At 66.9% G+C, this 19,567-nt stretch overlaps 1 protein-coding gene across 14 annotated transcripts in view; it reads right to left on the minus strand.

The window, feature by feature from the left end:
* Positions 1-18,958, minus strand: part of Ptprs (protein tyrosine phosphatase receptor type S) — a 64,324-nt gene extending 45,366 nt beyond the window's left edge. For 12 of the 14 annotated variants that reach the window (XM_076559209.1, XM_016000833.3, XM_076559208.1 and 9 more), the window contains exon 1: positions 18,826-18,958. The gene's annotated coding sequence lies outside the window, so the exon portion shown is untranslated. Of the gene's footprint in view, positions 1-2,157; positions 2,388-2,708; positions 2,851-18,825 lie in introns of those variants that run through there. The other 2 variants (XM_076559198.1, XM_076559199.1) reach the window with 2 other exon arrangements.
* Positions 18,959-19,567: the final 609 nt, after the last annotated feature.

The following is a 19,567-nucleotide window of genomic DNA, read 5'->3' on the forward strand; positions in this document are numbered from 1 at the left end:
ATGACGGGCGGACCTGGGCATAGTCAGGCTGTGGACACACAGAGACATCAGACCCTGACATTCACTTAGTCAGGCTGCCAAGATGAGGATGCCCTCGCTTCCATATCCAGTCCGATTCTGCACAGTCAGACCACAAGGCGAATATGCAGAGGTCCCTGGGAGCAGGGCCCAGGACCACAGCTATGAGACGCATGGTCAGGGTCAGTACCCCCTTCAAGGGTGCTGGGGTGAGGCTTGCTGGGTGTCCTCCACCAGGCCCTTCTCACCAAACACAGCCCTCAGAGCTATGCCCCTGCCCCATGGGGGCAGCAGTCCAGCCCCAGGTCCACACGGTCAGACTGCACACAACACCCACGGACTCAATCTACTGGCAACCAGGTGGACAGACAAAGCCCCAGACACTCAGGAAGGAGAGCCATGCCAGCCAGCGACCGGCTGCCCATGCCAGCCCAACCCAAGGCGCCTGTGCTTGGCTACAGCGAGGACAAGGGCAGTCAGGCCCAGGCCACCCGGACAAGCCCTGGGAGAACCTCTGGAGAAACTGAGGAAGCAGCCAAGCTCAAATCCCGGGAGGTCCCAAGGTTAACACCCCAGATGGGGCATGTATAGGGGATGTTCCCCAAGGCGGCACTACTCTGGCCTCTCGGGGTCCCAGCTTTGTGCCACATGGGGACACAGGCTGGAGGGGACGGGAGGGCGCCCCTACATCCACCCTGAGACCTGATGGGATGTGGGGTGGAGGCAGAGAAGAGCAACTGAGCGAAGTCCCCACACCATCCCCACGCATATTGAAAGTTCTAGGGTGTCACACCTCATTCCTCTTTGAAGGCTTTCGGGGGGGAGGACACTGTGTCACCCCAAGTTGGTCCACCATGTCCCAGGGCCTTTGTGCACAGCTGGATGTAGATCCATCATTATCAGCTGGGGAAACTGAGGTCCTGGCCACCCATTTAGCCATTAGTCAAGGACTTCACTGCTCTCAAAAGCTGGCTAGAGGCAGTCCCACCTGCTTTACAGAAGGGGAAACTGAGGCTCAGGGAGGCATTAGAGCTCTCCCAGGCTGCCTCAGCTGGGGTGTGAGCTTGGGAGGAGTCTGGACTGAGTCTTGCCAGCCAGCCAGCTCTGGGGCTCCCATACCGCACCTCAGGGAAAGAGCAGGCACCAGGCTGCAGGTCACGCGGGCCTGGAGCCGACTTTGTGTGCCCACGCGGCCCGGGAGCATAAAAGGGTGATTATAACCCAGGCTGGGTAACACACAGGCTCTGGGTCACCCGCACAAGGGGCGTCTCCTGGAGCCTAGACATGCCTCTCCCAGCCCTGGGGAACAGGAAGCTGGAGCCCCCGACAGTCCCATGACTCTCAAGCCCCTTCCCTGGGTGGCCCTGGAAGGGAATTCAGGGATACCAGGGTGTGGGGGTGTGTCCCCCCATCATTGGGGGGTCAGCCAAGAGGGATGTGCAGTGGAACCCGCTAGTCAACTAGTCCTTCAGGCCTGTCCCCCCCTCCCCTGCCCAGAAGCCGCTCTAATTACCAGGGATCCATTGAGGAGTGGACATGAAGGCCAGGAATGGGTGGGAGCCGCCTGAGCTCCAAGCCCCACCCCAGAGAACAACCCATCACACCTACCGGTCAAGGAAACTGAGGCTGAGGAGGGGGTTGCTGTCCCCAAAGGGCCGGGCTGGAGGAGCCGTCCGTCCCTGGCTGCTGAGAAAGGTCCTCCCGGCTGCGGGCTTGGCCCTCAGGGGCCTTCACCCATCCCGCAGTTTCTCCATACTACCCACGATTCAGAGCCTCTACCAGATGCCCCCTTCTCAGATACGGCCCCAACAACACATCCTTCAAGCCTCAAGACAACCCCCGCCCCCCCCCCCCGCCCCCCGTCAGGGCTGGGTCTCAGTTCCTCTCCAGAATCCTCCGTGGCTCCCATCTACGTCCACCACGACCACAGTCCGTCCTGCTGTCTCCCTTGCAAACTGCACGTCCTTCCCCAGTCCGCATCAAAGCCCAGCCCGCAGCCCTCCGGGTCGTCAACCTAGACACCCCAGGTGGAATCTCAAAAACACTGTCCCAAATACGCTTTCCCAGCCCCGCCCCCACTCCTCCCCGGCAAGGACTAAAACCAAAGTCGCAGCACACACATCGACGCCTACTGCATACCCGAACCTCGCTGGACGCTTTATCCAAGGCACCCCTTTGCTCTAGAAGGGGAAACTGAGGGTGCAGAGCGGAGCTCTGCGGGCAGGAGACAGAGATGCCAGCCTGCTGAAGACCTGGGGGCAGGAGGGACCCAGGAGTGAAGTCGTGGGGTGCACGGTGGGCGTGGCCGGGGCCCCTTGGAGTCTCAGGACCCTCAAGGTGCACAAGGGTGCAGGCAGCCCTGGGGCGCGGCGGCGAGCGGGAAAGTTTCTGTGCTCCGTGCGCCCCTCCCCCTCCTGATCCCTCCACGGTCCCCGGGCTCCGCCCCCAGGTGGGGGAGGGGACCGCGGAGCATAACGGTCCCGAGCTCAGCCAAGAGAGGGGTGCGGGCCGGGTGCGCGCGCGTGGCCGAGGGGACCCGAGCGGCTCCGATCGCGGCCGAGCGTCCCCGATCGCGGCCGAGCGTTCCCGAAGTCGGGCGCGCAGGGACGCGGGGGTCCCCAGGCTCTGTGGGGGAGTCCAGGACGGTGACAAAGGCCGGGCGGGGGACACGACCTGCCCGAGCGACTCACCGCGGCTGCGAGGTCCTGGCTGCGCCGCTCGCTGCACCGTCCGTCCGTCCGCGCGTCCGTCCGCGCGTCCGTCAGCGCTGGCACAGCGCAGCGCGGAGACTTGGCGCAGGCAGCGGAGCAGTGGTCGGACCGGGGGCGGAGCCTGGCCTGCGGGGGCGCGGCCCGGAGATTCCGAGGAGAGGGGGCAGGAGGCGGGGCTTCCGAGGAGACAGGGCTAGGGGGCGGGGCCTCACAGTGGCAGACGGAGGGCAGATTCAGGAGGAAGGGGGAGCTCTGGGGCGGGGCCTCTGAGGAGGCTGGCCGGGGGCGGGGCTTCTTGGAGGAAGGCCGAGGGCGAGGCTCCCGAGGAAGGCTAATCGGGGGCGGAGCTTCGCTGTGGCAGGCTGAGAGCAAAGGCAGGAGGGAAGGGCTGGGGCGGGGCTTTCTGGTGAGCGTCTGGGGGCGGGGCTTAGGAGACCCCAAGGCCTCCCAGGGGCGGAGATTCCGATGGCGTTGGGAGAGACTGGCTGGTTGGGGGCGTGGACTGTAGGGCCCTATGGGGCGGGGCTTTCGGTAGGCGTGGCTTTCTGCCACAAAGCCGGGTTGGAGGCGTGGCTCCCGGAGGCCTGGCTCCGCTATAGCACACGCCCGGGCTCCTGAGGGCCTGGGGGTGGGGTGGGGGACAGGGGGCGGGACCCGGCCAGAAGTGAGGCAGAATGACCCGTGAGTCTCAGCAGGGGGATGGCCTCCACTGACACCCCAGACCCGCTTCACAGCCGCACCGTCGGCATAGCAACAGATGCAGCCCGGGCCAGAGGTGGTCCAGGAGCCCCAAGCCAGCCCAGACCTCTGGTCCCCGCACCCTGGCTTCCCCTGGGATCTTAGGGGCCGTAACGTGGGGACCTGGTGGCCACGGCTCCCGCCCAACCGCGGGCCAGATTGGAAACAGATGCTGCTTCCCACACCCTCTGCGCGCAGCCTATCTGGCTTCAGATCTGGCGGAGGCTTGGGGGCCGCGCAGGGGACTCGGTGCTCTCACCCCTCCCCCGGGTCCCAAAGAGCAGGACGACCCACACACAACCGGACGGCTCACCACGAGCTTAAGGGCCCTCTGATACATCTGGGACACGGCAAGGCTGGAGTCCCCTGCCACCCAGTTGGTATAGGACACAGTGACCTGTAGACGACAACCCCGGGCCAGACGCCTGCCCCATCGGCCACATAGCAAGTGTGAAGCCAGCCTGTCTCCAAAATCAACAAAATGCCTGCCTGGCCGGGCCCAGGCATGCAGAGGCCCAGGCAACCCACAGCACGCGCTAGGATGTCTACCAGCCCAAGCCCCTTGGGCTGAGTGGTGCGGATAGGGAGGAGCCCCTGGGCCACCCAGCACACAGGGGACAGTAGCCAAGGACTAGCGGCTCACTCCCAGCCAGCCTGGGTCTTTTTTTTTTTTTTTTGCCAAGGGTATGGAACTGACACCCCGCCCCTTTTCACCATGGTAACCGCACTGGGCTGGGACACAGCCACCACCATGGGAGTCAGCGAAATCTGGGCCAGGTGTCCTTCTCTACTGGGCAACCCGGTCTGTGGAACCCCAAGCACGCTGTCACAGTGCTCACGGCCCTATACATCATCAGCTGGTCACAGGACCCGTCTCTATATCAGAGGGGCCCCAGACGGGAGCAGCTGGGATTTGCCACCCCCACCCCCACCCCGGCCAGCATCAGGACAGGGCGGGCCACCCAGGAAGCTCTCAGCAGAGAGCCACCTCACTCCTGTCCTTGTCACATCGGTGTCTCCGGTAAAACAAAGTTTCCCAGAGTCTACTGTAGCGAGCCGATCACCTCAGAGACCAAGAGGCAGACCGGAAACGGCCGGCTGGGGTGGGGAACAAGCGATGTGGATAAATGAGGGGCTGTGTGGGAATGGGATCCATATGGAAAGGCGGGCCAGGGGGTGCCAGGAAAAGAATGTTCCAAGTAGAGAGGATGCACTGGAGCAAAGGCCCCGGGGAGCACTGAGCCTGTCCTGTGGCTGGAGCCAAGGGCAGAGAAGCAGAAGCAGGAGGCACAGGGCAGGGTTCTGTGGGCTTTAACCCTGAGGGCGGTGGGCGCCACAGAGCCGTGGGCAGGAGGGTAAGACTAGGGGTCAGAGTCAGGCGGCCAGGATGGAGGCCGGGCAGGTGGATTCCGGGTAGACTCCAAAGCCCCCGTGAGTTTTCCAGGGACTGGTTATTATGGGAAGCGAGGGTAGGGAAGACCAGCGCCAGCCAGCACCCAGCCCCCTCGGAGGTGAGCACCGACCCCAGGGGCTCCGGAACCTGTCCTCACTACATCCTCCATCGCCACCAAGAGGAAGCCACCCTTGGGGAACAGACACAGGGACACGGATCTCGTCAGCGGCTCCCGCAGCTGGGATGTTGGGGGGTAATTTTTGTTTTTTCAAAATAACTTTTCTTCTAATTATGAAACAGTCCCGTGCAAGAAAAAAAATCCGCAGACGTCCGCAGGAAAGGGGAAAATAAAAGTTACCCAGAATCCACAGGGCCAGGGCAGAAACAGTGTCCCTGGCCGTGGGCATCCAGTCCTTCCTGGGAACACGAACCGAGTACCCACTCCGTGCAGGGCTGCTGAGGACAAGGGGGGGGGGCTGGGCCAGGAGCAGCCCCACCACAGGCACGACATGACAGGAAACGCGCCCGGAGGCTCCAGGGCTGGGCGACACTGGGTCCCCTCGGACACTGTCCCCCGGTGACTTTTGAGTTTAAACCTGGGTGAAGTCACCGAGTCAGACAAAACCATCCCACGGGTGGAACAGCGCTACAGTGGGGTGGAACAGACAGTGCAAAGGCCCTGAGGCAGCTACTTCCTTCCGGCCTATGTCTGCACTGGGTTCTGTTCTACGCACTCTGTAGCCCAGGCTGGTCCTGAACTTGCAGCAATCCTCCTGCCTCAGCTTTCCAAGTGCTGGGACAACAGACCTCAACCACCACGCCTGGTAACACCTCAATTTGACATCGGGGTTTATCTTCCCGACCACGTGCCAGAGTGTCCCCGAGTATGGTCGAGGGCCCCATGACGCACATGGCCAGGCTCACTATGGAGTCCCCGTGTCCCATGGTCTGGGCCGAAGACGTCTGATAACGGGGTGACTCACTGGGACGTTCTTGTGCATCTGAATCTGCTTCTAAGTGGGGTCCGCAGGCAACATGGAGGGGCAGGACCCCGATCCCATCAGCACCCAACACCACACCGGGGGCAGCGGCCTCTGAAGAACCGGCCCATCCCTGTGGCGTCCTCCCAGCTGCCCCGCCCAGCACAGAATGTGTGACCCGGGGCAGGAGCGTGTGCCGACTGGACCCTGCGCCTGCCCCACCCATGCGCACAGCCTCGGGGCACACCCTGCTCCTTGCCAGCGATTGTCACCTGCCAGGTCCGCCCACCCGAGGGCACCATGGGTTTCCTTTCCTTTGGGCTAAATCCAAAAGGCTTTCAGGTGTGGTTAGGCACAGTGACGCTGTTCCTCCCTGTCTCCCTCCTCCCTCTCTGCTCCTCCCTGCCTCCCTCCTCCCTCTCTGCTCCTCCCTGCCTCCCTCCTCCCTCTCTGCTCCTCCCTGTCTCCCTCCTCCCTCTCTGCTCCTCCCTGCCTCCCTCCTCCCTCTCTGCTCCTCCCTGCCCCCCTCCTCCCTCTCTGCTCCTCCCTGCCTCCCTCCTCCCTCTCTGCTCCTCTCTCCCTCCTCTCTCTGCTCCTCCCTGCCTCCCTCCTCCCTCTCTGCTCCTCCCTCCGCTCCTCCCTCTCTGCTCCTCCCTGTCTCCTTCTCTGCTCCTCCCTGCCTCCCTCCTCCCTCTCTGCTCCTCCCTCCTCCCTCTCTGCTCCTCCCTGCCCCCTCCTCCCTCTCTGCTCCTCCCTCCTCCCTCTCTGCTCCTCCCTCCTCCCTCTCTGCTCCTCCCTCCTCCCTCTCTGCTCCTCCCTCCTCCCTCCCTGCTCCTCCCTCCTCCCTCTCTGCTCCTCCCTCCTCCCTCTCTGCTCCTCCCTCCTCCCTCCTCCCTCTCTGCTCCTCCCTGCCCCCCTCCTCCCTCTCTGCTCCTCCCTCCTCCCTCTCTGCTCCTCCCTGCCCCCTCCTCCCTCTCTGCTCCTCCCTGCCCCCTCCTCCCTCTCTGCTCCTCCCTGCCCCCTCCTCCCTCTCTGCTCCTCCCTCCTCCCTCTCTGCTCCTCCCTGCCCCCCTCCTCCCTCCCTGCTCCTCCCTCCTCCCTCCTCCCTCTCTGCTCCTCCCTCCTCCCTCCCTGCTCCTCCCTCCTCCCTCCTCCCTCTCTGCTCCTCCACCATGCCAGGCTCCTTCCTACCCCAGAACCTTTGCACAGCTGCACCCTCTGCCCGGGCCCTCCTCACCCCCACACCCTCCTCCACACGTTCCTGGGTTTTACTTCTTTGTGCCACTTGGGGACTCGCAGCCTCCTCGGCTGCCGACCTCTAACCTAGCTGTGTCATCCAGGTCCCCAGGGTCACAGCACCCCATTCGCCGACCTCACGCACGTCACACCCACTCGGCACCAGGGCACTGGTGGGGTCCCCCAGACAGCCCCGCCACACGTGGGCTCTTCTGAACAGTGCCACGTGGCTCTGCCTTAAACAGGTTCACATTAGACGCCAACTGCATACACCAGGGCGACAGACCCCCAGGCTTGCGGTGCTGGAAGGTCCCGAATGCTGCAGCTGGGGTCCCCAGTGACACCACTGTGGCCCAGCAACCTCAGCGCCTGTTGGGGGGACGGGGACTGCAGTCCTGCAGTCCGTCCGTCTGTCCGTCCCTGTCCCTCCGCCCCCCCGTCGTCCCCCCCCACCACAGCCCGGCTGGAAGAGGGGGCATCTCTGGAGCCTTGAGCAAGCCTCTGCTACTCTCTGGCCTCAGTTTCCCCCACCTGGTGCATGCGCAGGAGCCTTAGCTATTTGGTGGCTGGGATTGAATTTTATGCCTTCAAGATCTATGAAGATTAGGGAAACCGAGGCAAGACTCAGATATCCCAGGGAATGTCCTCCGTGAAGAGGGAGGAACGGTGATGTCCTGAGACAGGCAAGCAAGAACAAAGGACCTGTGGCTGGAACAGCCAATCAGAAGAGGACGGGGGAGGGGCAAAACCCAGGGGCAGTGTTCGAGGGGTCAACAACAATCATGATGAGCATTTATAGAGTGCTTACTGTATACCAGGCTCTGAGCAGAGTGTTACTGGCAAAGTGACTGACACCCTCTCTGCGATGACCTAAGAAAACACTGGGGTCCCCACAGGAAGAGTCGCGAGTCCGTCAGCGGGGTTGGTGGCAGATCTGCCGGGGCGAACCTGTGAGGCCGGAGAAGTCAGCCTGCAGGGGTGGGGTGGGCGGTTGCTCCGCTGCAGTTAGCCTAAAGGGGTTCTTTCCTCTCTATGTACTCGGCCTCACTATGTAGTCCGGGAAGTCCTGGAACTAACCATGTAGCCCAGGCTGGCCTCCAACTCACAGAGATGCTCCTGCCTCTGAGTGCTGGGATTAAAGGCCAGGAGTTGTTTTCAAGGGAAGGGAGAGAAATAAGTGCAGGGCACTTGGGGGGGGGAATGCGCTGTCGAGGACACAGGGTGTCACACACACAGGGTGACTCCGTCCAGGACACAGGGTGTCACACAGGGTGACTCCGTCCGGGACACAGGGTGTCACACACACGGGGTGACTCCGTCCGGGACACAGGGTGTCACACACACGGGGTGACTCCGTCCGGGACACAGGGTGTCACACACACGGGGTGACTCCGTCCGGGACACAGGGTGTCACACACACGGGGTGACTCCGTCCGGGACACAGGGTGTCACACACACGGGGTGACTCCGTCCAGGACACAGGGTGTCACATGGGGTGACTCCGTCCAGGACACAGGGTGTCACACACGGGGTGACTCCGTCCAGGACACAGGCACACGGGGTGACTCCGTCCAGGACACAGGGTGTCACACACGGGGTGACTCCGTCCAGGACACAGGGTGTCACACACACTGGGTGACTCCGTCCGGGACACGGGGTGTCACACACACGGGGTGACTCCGTCCGGGACACGGGGTGTCACACACACGGGGTGACTCCGTCCGGGACACGGGGTGTCACACACACGGGGTGACTCCGTCCGGGACACGGGGTGTCACACACACGGGGTGCCTCCGTCCGGGACACGGGGTGTCACACACACGGGGTGACTCCGTCCGGGACACGGGGTGTCACACACACGGGGTGACTCCGTCCGGGACACAGGGTGTCACACACACGGGGTGACTCCGTCCAGGACACAGGCACACGGGGTGACTCCGTCCGGGACACAGGGTGTCACACACGGGGTGACTCCGTCCAGGACACAGGGTGTCGCACACGGGGTGACTCCGTCCAGGACACAGGCACACGGGGTGACTCCGTCCGGGACACAGGGTGTCACACACGGGGTGACTCCGTCCAGGACACAGGGTGTCACACACACGGGGTGACTCCGTCCAGGACACAGGCACACGGGGTGACTCCGTCCAGGACACAGGCACACGGGGTGACTCCGTCCAGGACACAGGGTGTCACACACACGGGGTGACTCCGTCCAGGGCACGGGGTGTCACACGGGGTGACTCCGTCCAGGACACAGGGTGTCACACACACTGGGGGTGACGCAGTCGAGGCACAGGGCAGGGTCGCACACTGTCCCGGCAGCCACAGCTGAACACGGAAGGCAGATGGGGACAAGTGCATCCTGGTTGCAGTGGCCGGAAAGAGAGCGAGAAGGGGTCCGGTCACCATAGCGGCAGATGCCTGTCAGCCCAGCACTCGGGAGGCTGAGGCAGGAGGATTGCCAGGAGTTGGAGGCTAGCCTGGGCTACAGGAGCGCCTCAGGGCTCACGTGATCCGAACCCCAAGCCCGCGCTGCAGGGAAAGGGGGTGCTACAGGCAGGAGACAGCACACGGGGGGATGAGCAAGGCCTGAGATGGAAAGCAGCACCCACCGAAGAAGCCAGGCGTGGGCCGTGACCCCAGAGACCGCCCCTCAAGACACGAGGCACGGTGGCCACACCTCGAATCCCAGCGTGGGAGGCTGAGGCAGGAGGATCTCTGGGGCCAGCCTGGGCTACACAAAGAAACCCTGTCTTGAAAAACGAAAAAACTGTGTAAAACCGGCAAAACCCAAAAACCACCAAGGTGGGGAAACACCAAGGGTGATGATAACCTGAGACCTCAGGATCCCACACGGGCCCTTGGGGTGGGAGACACTGAATGCTGAGCCCAGTTTCTCTGGAGGGACCCTGGGGGTCTGAGGACGGGGTGGGGCCCTGGGGGGCTGAGGATGGGGGTGGGGGGGGCCCCTGGGGGGCTGAGGATGGGGGTAGGGGGGCCCCTGGGGGGCTGAGGATGGGGTGGGGGGCCCTGGGGGGCTGAGGATGGGGTGGGGCCCTGGGGGGGCTGAGGATGGGGTGGGAGGCCCTGGGGGGGCTGAGGATGGGGGTGGGGCCCTGGGGGGCTAAGGATGGGGTGGGGGCCCCTGGGGGGGCTCAGGATGGGGGTGGGGCCCTGGGGGGCTGAGGATGGGGGTGGGGCCCTGGGGGGCTCAGGATGGGGGTGGGGGCCCTGGGGGGCTCAGGATGGGGGTGGGGCCCTGGGGGGCTCAGGATGGGGGTGGGGCCCTGGGGGGGCTGAGGATGGGGGTGGGGCCCTGGGGGGCTGAGGATGGGCGTGGGGCCCTGGGGGGCTGAGGATGGGGGTGGGGCCCTGGGGGGCTGAGGATGGGGGTGGGGCCCTGGGGGGCTCAGGATGGGGGTGGGGCCCTGGGGGTCTGAGGACGGGGTGGGGGCCCCTGGGGGTCTGAGGACGGGGTGGGCCCTGGGGGTCTGAGGACGGGGTGGGCCCTGGGGGGCTGAGGACGGGTGAGACCTGGGGGGCTGAGGACGGGGTGGGGTCTGGGGGCTGAGGACGGGGTGGGGCCTGGGGGGCTGAGGACGGGGGTGGGGGCCCTGGGGGGCTGAGGACGGGGTGGGGCCCTGGGGGTCTGAGTATGGGGTGGGGTCTGGGGTCTGAGGACGGGGTGGGGGGCCCTGGGGGACTGAGGATGGGGTGGGGGCCTGGGGGTCTGAGGACGGGGTGGGGGGCCCTGGGGGACTGAGGATGGGGTGGGGGCCTGGGGGTCTGAGGACGGGGTGGGGGGCCCTGGGGGACTGAGGATGGGGTGGGGGCCTGGGGGTCTGAGGACGGGGTGGGGGCCCTGGGGGTCTGAGGATGGGGTGGGGTCTGGGGTCTGAGGATGGGGTGGGGGGCCCTGGGGGGCTGAGGACGGGCTGAGGCCGGGGCGGGGGTCTGAGGACGGGGAGGGGTCCCGGGCCCGGAGTGAGATCATATATTCAGCAGAATCTCAAACAAAAGCCCCCGGCTGTCTGCCGCCCCGGCCTCTCCGGCGATGAGCGATGAATTACCCACAATGCCCGGCCAAGCGCAAGTGGCTCTTGGCCCGGATCCTAAACTAATTCTACATGTTCGCGTGTAATTTCCCTCCCCTCCCTCCCTCATCGGAGGGAGTACAGGGGGAGGCGAGGGGGGCAGGAGGAACCCCGGGCGGAGGCAGGGGGCCGCCCACCCCGGGGCCCTGGCCAGCTGGCATCGGCCTGGCTGCAGACGGGGAGGTGGGTCTGGAAACTACCGAGCTGGGGTTGGCAGCCCCGGGGGTGGGAATAGGCCTGGGGGAGGGGGGTGTCTGCCGGGGGAGGGGGGTGTCTGCCGGGGGAGGGGGGTGTCTGCCGGGGGAGGGGGGTGTCTGCCGGGGGAGGGGGGTGTCTGCGGGGGAGGGGGGTGTCTGCGGGGGAGGGGGTGTCTGCTGGGGGAGGGGGTGTCTGCCGAGGGAGGGAGTGTCTGCCTGCTGAGTGGCCTTCGGTCAGCACCCTGCAGCCCAGAGCTTCCTACCCAGGCTGCCTGCCCCAAGTGCTGATCTGAGTTCATGCTGAGTGCTGGACTAAGTACTTCCACTTTGCTGCCTTTGCCCGGTCTCTGACTTGAGCCCCGTCCCTCACACCACAATCTGTCCGCCCCTCGGCTCAGAGCCCTCCCCACCTCCCGCCTCCGGCCCGAACCACCTGGAGCATTGGGTTCAGCCGGGGCTTTGCGCCCTGGCTGTGCGACCTCAGGGCAGCAGCTTGGCCTCTCTGGGCCGCGGCCCCGCAGCCCCGACCTTTCAGACAACCCAGCCTTCTGCACCCCTAGAGGCCACTTGACTTGGGGATCCAGGCGTTCGGGTCCTGTGAGTGCCAAGCTGGCTGCACGGCCCCGAACTCACACCCCGAAGACGCTCTCACACAAGATTCGTTTTTATCCTTCTGTGTGTCTGCGCACGTGGGTGCCGTGCCCACGGAGGCCGGAAGGGGGCATCGGGCGGGGTGGCCTTGGCCCCACCCCAGGCGGGCAGGAGGCGACCCCAGCCTGGGAGCCACCGACCCCGCTGCCCAGCACAGAGAGGCCTCCGAGCTGCCGGGGGTCACACAGCACTCGCGCTCCTGCGCTTGCCAGCTGGACCCCTTCGGTGGCCCCGGCCCCGGCCCCCCGTGGCCCCGTGGGTGCCCGGCTTCCTCAGACACGGGGGGTGGGGATCCCCTCAGCAGCTATTTCTGCAGCCGCGGGGCAGCGCGTCACATCCGTGGGCAGCGCCGCCGGAACTCGGGACGCGGCTATTTCTGGAGGCCGAGGTGAGAAGAGGGGGCGGGAGGAGGAGCTGCGGCCGGGGACTTCCAGGGCCGGGAGGGACCAGGACAGAGCCAGGGCCGCTGCCCCTGCCGGGCGGGCGGGCCGGTCCTGTGGAGAGGGGGGTCCTGTGTGCAGGGGGGACGCGCGTCCTGGGGCAGAGGCCGTGCAAAGGCCCCGGGGCCGGTGGAGCCCGAGCTGGGGGAGGCTGGGGGGGCGCAGGGCCGGGGTTCTGACCCGGGGAGAGTGGGAGCCGTGGAGGGGGGTGCGCAGAGGAGGTGGGGCTGACTGAGGGGGGCTGGGAGGGGGGCTTCGCAGGGCCTGGGGACACTGGAAACCGCTTTTCCCCTCAAAGTCCCAGGCCGCAAGAGACTGACAGACCCAGAGCCAGGCCCGAGGGTGCGGACAGGCAGGGTGGGGGGCGCTAGGGAACAGGGAGGGGTCCCCAAGGGCTCTCCTGCCAAGAGCGCGTCAGCCTGAGCCCGGCTGGACGCATTCTGGAGGGTACTGTGCTCGAAGCACCCAGCGGGGAGCCTGGGACAGCACCAGTACCTGCTAGGTTTAGTCCACCGTGATCACCCTCGTGGGCCTGAGAACCGTTCCCAGAGAGCGCTTGAGTTAGAGAACCCCGGCTTTTCGGGGTGATCCTTCCCACCCGCAAGGCCCACGAAGCCTCGTGGCTCAAAAGCAGCTGCGTGAGCACCTGCCATCGCCACCTCCTCCACGCTCCAGCCGTTTTCCCCTTTCCACACATTTCCAGGGGGTGCAGACGCTGCAGGGGACGCACGGGTGACCTGAGGCCACGCAGGCCCCACGGGGCCACCGAGGCGGGGACCCCAGCGCCAGCCACCCGCAGCCTCCCGGCCCCTCTGGCGCCGCCGCCAATTTATCTCTTTCTCCTCCGTAAACAAATGTCAGGGAAAATAAATAGTTTTTAACAGGCTCATTAATTGAGTTCGGGAAGGAGGTCCCTCCCCCAGGCCCCAGCGGCGCTGTCCGCGCGGGACGACGGGAGGGGGCAGGGGGAGGACGGGAGGGAAACAGGACCCCCACGCTGCCTGAGGCCTCAGGGGAAACTGAGGCCCGAGAGGCGGGCCCGGGACTTGAACCTGGGACCTCTGGCTGTCAGGGACGTCCCACTTGCAGCGGGAGCTCGCTGATTGGCTGGGGGTGGGTCCAGCGAGTCCCAGGCGGCCCCCTGACTCCGCCTCCACAGCGCCCGGGTCACGGGGTCACCAGCCACCCCTCAGACCGGCTCAGAGAGGGCACTGCGCGCCTGCGGCCACACAGCGTCCCTGGCACGCGTCCCTGGGGGGGGGGGGCGGGAACCCCAGCTGCCGGCCGCAGGGCCGCGGGAACAGGAGTTCGGGTCCCCCTCCGGCCCTGGGGCTGAGCGACCCTCTCTGTGGCCTGGTCAGTCACCCGGCGCCAGTGAAGGGTCCCTGCGGTGACGCAGGCGCAGCCCACTGCCAGCCAGGGAAACTGAGGCACGTGCGTGGCTCCCGGGGAGTGGGGTGCGGGGGAGCGTGGGACGCGAGGGAGTGGGTGCGGGTGCAGGGGAGTGGGTGCGGGGGAGCAGGGTGCAGGGGAGTGGGGTGCAGGGGAGCGGGGTGCAGGGGAGCGGGGTGCAGGGGAGTGGGGGTGCAGGGGAGCGGGGTGCAGGGGAGTGGGGTGCGGGCGAGTGGGGTGCAGGGGAGCGGGGTGTGGGGTGCAGGGGAGCGGGGTGCAGGGGAGCGGGGTGTGGGGTGCAGGGGAGCGGGGTGCAGGGGAGCGGGGTGCAGGGGAGCGGGGTGTGGGGTGCAGGGGAGCGGGGTGCAGGGGAGCGGGGTGTGGGGTGCGGGCGAGTGGGGTGCAGGGGAGCGGGGTGTGGGGTGCAGGGGAGCGGGGTGCAGGGGAGCGGGGTGCAGGGGAGCGGGGTGTGGGGTGCAGGGGAGCGGGGTGCAGGGAAGCGGGGTGCCCCCAGGTCTTGCGGCTCCATCAGGTGGTTTTGGCCCGAGACCCGGGACCGGAGCAAACACGGGTGGACTCGGTGAGACAACTGAGTGACGCGGTGTAGCCCAGGCTGGCCTCAGACCCCCATGTAGCCCAGGACGACCTTGAACTCCTGATCCGATGCCTCCACCTCCTGGGGTGACTGCCGGGCTCTGAGCAGCTGCCCTGTCTGGGTTTCTGCCTCAGTTTCCCCTGCTCCGGTGCCGTGTGGCCTGGGACCCAGCGTCCCTGCTCAACCCCGGAGAATTCCGGGAACGGCCGAGGGCTTCCTCTTCTAATTGTTCAATGGTTCATTTTATCCATTTCGTGCGCCCCGCGCGTGACGAGGGCCGCAGGGCGCTCCGCGGGCAGACCACCCCTGGGACTCGAACTCAGGGCCCCGGGCTTGGCAGCGAGCGCTCACCTTAGCCTAGGCTAGCCCCGCACTGCCAAACAGCGAGGATGACCTGGAACCCCCAAGTCTGGCCCCTCCACGGCTCTGGGCGTCGTCTGGGGACCCCCCGCCTCCCCGCGGAAGTGGGGTGGCCTGGTTAGGCAGCCAGCGGCGGGGAACGCCCCAGTTTGCAACGCTGAGTCATCGGGCTCGAGGGCTTGGGGATGAGGCAGGGGGATGCCAGGGACTCACCGCGACCCCCACGCTGCTGAGCGGCCACTGTACACATCCGCAGCGATGCGCGGCACAGAGAGGTCCAGCCGCTGCCCCAGGCCGCACAGCCTCAGAGCAGCAGAGGCGGGGTTTGAACCGTGGTCCCCGGGCGGCCTCTGTGTGACGAAGACCCCGGCCCGGGCGGCGCGGCACCACCCCGCATCCGATTTGCTGGTCACGGGTGTAGACGCGAGGAGACGACCCCACGGGGGCGACGTCCGGCCCACGGGCGTGCAAGGTCACCGGGTCGCGGTTCCCCGCTGGGTGCCTGGGACAGCCGTGGGCGGCGGCGGACACAGAGGCACAGAGAGGCCTAGGAACCCAGCCGGGCTGCACAGCGCGAGCACCAGGGAGCAGCGAGGTCACCGAAAAGCAAAGGGGGTCACCGGCCAAAAGGAGGGGCACGGTGGGGGCGAACCCGGGTTTCCACTCTCAGCTAGGGGTTGAAATGGCGTCAATCCCCGGCCTCAGCTCCTCCGCCAGGGCGAGAGGCGGGGCGGGGAGTCAGCGCAGAAGGAAGGGGACGAGGACAAAATGACAGCAGCGAGAGGTGGAAGTGGAGGACGCGGGGCCCCCACCGCGGCCTGCGCGCGCGGATCCGCCGGGGGCCAGGGCCAAGGCTCGGGGCGCGCCCCAGGCCTCGCCCAGCCCGGCCGCCGGACCCCCGATCTGCGTCCTTCAGAAGAGCGCGGGTTATCCGGCACCCTCCTCGGATAAGGAAAGGGGCGCGCGTCCCCGGACACCAAGTGGGGCAGCCCCGACCTCCCTGGCGTGCTGTGCGGCCTCGGACTCAGTCACCCTCTCTGGTCGCCCCCGCACACCGCAGTTCCTAATCCCTAAAGTCCAAGTGTCCCTTGGTGAGAACACCGAGCGGGCGACCCCCACCCGGGGTCCCCCCCCAGCAGCCCCTCCCTCCCAGCAGCCCCTCCCCCTCTCCTGATTTCTCCTGTTCCCGCAGCCCGCGCCTTTGTTTGGGGACCCCTCGGTGGGTCCGGTCACCGCGTGGCCGCCCGTCCCGTTCGCCCCGCGCCCCCAGCACGAGCTGGGCCACCGAGGATAGAGGGAGGGCGCCGGGGCCTCCTCCACCCAGGACTTCCAGGCTCTGGGATGTCAAGTGCACCGGGAACGCTGGACCAGAGAGGGCCAGAGCCGAGCCCGGGGACGCACAGCACACGGGAAACAGCCAGCCTTCGGTGCACATCCTCCCTCGTGTGGAGGAACCCTAGGCGGAGGGCTCCCCGCAGGAGCCAGAGACACCCCCAAAAGGAAGCCACGGCCACTGAACGGTCCACAGACCCAACCAGACCCCAAGTCCAGGGCGGCAGACGCCGCTCCCTGTGCCCCAAGCCGGCGGGTTTATAAATATCCGTCTTTATTCTTAGGCGTCTCCTCGGGCTCGCCCGCACCCCGAACTCTCTCGACGCCCCCTCCTTCCCCCCCACGCGGCGGCTGAGACAATCACGGGGAACAGGTGAGAGCGGGGCCAAGGGGCGCTGCGGGGCCGCGGCCACCGGAGCCACCGCGCGCCTTCACAGCGCATCCTCCTGGCCACCACGGCGGGGCCACCCGGCGGGGCCACCCGGCGGGTGAGACGGCAGTGAAGCCACAGGTCTGCAGACACCGAGTGACACCGTGGAGAACGAGAGTCAGGACGGCAGGGGAAACCGAGTCACCAAGAGGGGCTCGGCCGCCTTTGAGTCCACGAGGGAGGGACGAGGGACACCCCGACTCCCTAGGGTGGTGGAGACAAGAGCCCCAGAGGCCCCGAGTCGGGTCAAGTGCGCGCGAGTCACAGGTCACGGTGCACGCGCTGGTGCCAACCGGGGACCGAGGGCGGCCGTGGGGTGCGGGGTCCCCTTCTGCGCCTGCCATCCACAAAGACCCCCCCTAACCACGGGGACCCCTGACGGCAACCCCCGGGACGGACCACACAGCCCTGCCCGGCCACGCCCGGCCGGCGGCGCTGGCCCCCTCGGGCGCCTCTGGACCGGCACCCGCCACAGCCCCCTGCCCTGGGGACACCGATGTCACCTCCCGGCGGGACGGCGGATGCGGCGCTCGCGGGCGGGCGGCCCGGGCTCCCGCCGCGGTTTGTCCGCCCTGAGCCCAATTAGGAGGCGGCTCGGGGCGGTCTCGGTGGCGGTGGCTGCTCCCCCCGGGGGACTGGGGGTGGGGGAGCCGTCCCCAAGAAGAAATGCAATGTCATGGTGAGGGTGTGTCCCCCTCGTCCTCCCTGGGGCCCCGGAGGGGACAGGACGGGACTTTGTGGGTCTCTGGAGGAGACGGCGGTGATGGGCAGGGAGGCGGAGAGCCAGCCCGGCGCGGACATCGTCTGGGACCCGAGTGTCCCCCCACTGTCCCGAACTGGGGACTCTGCGGTTGGCCGGGCGCGAAGCCGCCCCCAGCCCCAGCTGCCCGCCTGCCACCGCCAAGAAATCAGCTGGCAGAAGGCAGGAGCGGGGACAGAAGGCAGCTGGAGATTGACAGGGGGCGGGACACAAAGAGCGGAGAAAGGACGGGGCAGGGGGAGGGGAGCTATGCAAATGGCAGCTCCGACGCCCGGCCTCGGATGAGGAGCCCGAGGAGGAGGGTCCCAGGCTAGCCCAGACAAAGCCGACAGCCGGCGGGTTCTCCGCACCCGGAGGGAGACACAGAAGCCAGGACCCAGTGCAGAAAGACGGGCGCAGACGCCGTGTCCCCCAGTCTAAGGCCCTCGGAGTACCCCTTGCTCTGTAGGGTCCTCAAGTGCCCGTCCTGGATGGGGACACCTCAGAGGTCTCCCCCTGAGCATCAAGGACGCTTTTTGAGGAGGGAGGACTCTCCTGGCTCGGGTCGGAGAGATGAAGTGGGGGTGAGGGAATCCCAGGCAGGCCAGGAGACACCCCAGGGAAGTGACCATTAGGGGGTTCGACTGGATGGAGGGATAGGTGGGGGGGTGACCCGGAATGTGGGCGCTCTTACACCTGCTGCAGGTTTTCGGGGGGCACCTGGAGAGCAGGGAAACGGGGTAAAGGAACAGGATTTTGGGGGTGTGGCAATCAAAAGGATCCTAGTGTGTAGTGGTGCCCGGGTTTGGGGGGCGAGGAGGCTCCACAAAGACCGGGGAACTTGGCCCCGACCCAGCGCGCGCTGCAACCCGGGGTCCTCGTTCCAGGACCCCCTTTCCACCTGCGCCCCAGGCCCCGCCCCCGGTGACGTCACCTCCCTCAGACAGCCGGGGGGCTCCCGGGGTGCGTGGGGGGGGCTCAGGGCCGCAGGCTGGCTCTCCGGGGATCCCCACGGGGCCCCACACCGCGAGGACGGGAGGACGCAGAGCCCCGATCCCGGGCCTGGGGGAGGTCGGGGCGGGTGCCGGGGCCGCGGCAGGGTGGGGCTGGAGCCCCAGGTGTGCCGAGGTGCCCGGCCCCGTCCGCAGCTCCCGACGCCGACACCGCGCACCGCGTCCCCGCCCGGCTGGTGCAGTCGGCGACCCTGGGCACCCGCCAAGTCGCCCGCGCGTCCCCATCCCTCCGGGTCCCCGTCCCTCCCGGCCTCCATCCCTCCGGGTTCTCGTCCCTCCCGGTCCCCATCTCTCTCGGTCCCCATCTCCTTCGGTCCCCGTCTCCCTCCATCCCCATCCTCCCCGGTCCCCCAATCCCTCTGCCCTCTGCAGAATCCGACGGGGCTGCAGCCCGGACCCCCTCGGAGCACAAAGGCCGAGAAGCCTGGGAGCACAAAGCCGGCGCCGCCCGCCCCGCCCCCGTGTCCCCCGTGCACCCCCGAGCGCCCCGTGCACCCCGGTACCTGCGGGCTCCGCATGCTGCTCCCGGCACCGGGTCGGCCCGGGCTCCGGCGACTCCGCGTGCGCGCGCGGCCCGAGCTGCCTGGCGGGCGGGGCGAAAACCCACTGCGGCTCGCGCGCCCCCAGCCGGTGACGTCACCCTTCCGCCGCGGCGGCCGCGGGGCTGGCCGTGTGGGGAACTGCGCATGCGTGCCGCGGAAGGCCCAGTGAGGAGGCGCGGCTGGGTCACGTGCCGTGGGAGCCTTTAGAGGGCCGCGGGAGCACGTGGGGCGCGGGACACGTGGGCCCGGCCGGCCTCCCTGCCTTCCCTTCAAACTCAAGGTGTGCTGTAGCCCAGGCTAGCTTCGAATTCTGTGTGGCCGAGGACGACCTGATCCTCCTGCCTCCGCCCTCCCGTTCCGCTGCCATTGGGCAAAAGATCCTTTCCCTAAAATCTTTCCCATCAAGCCGGGCTTGCTGGCTTAAGAGGCTGAGGCAGGAGGATGTCAAGTTCCCGGACAGCCTGGGCTAACAATGAGTTCGAGACCCTGACATGAGATCAAAGAGGGGCTCGAAATAGCTCGGTGCATAGAGGTGTTGGCTGCCAAGCCTGAGTGCTTGAGTTCGATCCCCGAGGTCCCACAGAGGGAGGCGGAACCCGACTCCACACACATGTGCACACGCATGTCAGCGGAGCTACTAGACATGCCAAAAAATAAAAACACAGCAAAAGACTGAAGGCAACCTCAAAACAAAGCTGTCACG

The sequence above is a fragment of the Peromyscus maniculatus genome, chromosome 22 (genome assembly GCF_049852395.1).
Source record: "Peromyscus maniculatus bairdii isolate BWxNUB_F1_BW_parent chromosome 22, HU_Pman_BW_mat_3.1, whole genome shotgun sequence".
NCBI lineage: Eukaryota > Metazoa > Chordata > Mammalia > Rodentia > Cricetidae > Peromyscus > Peromyscus maniculatus.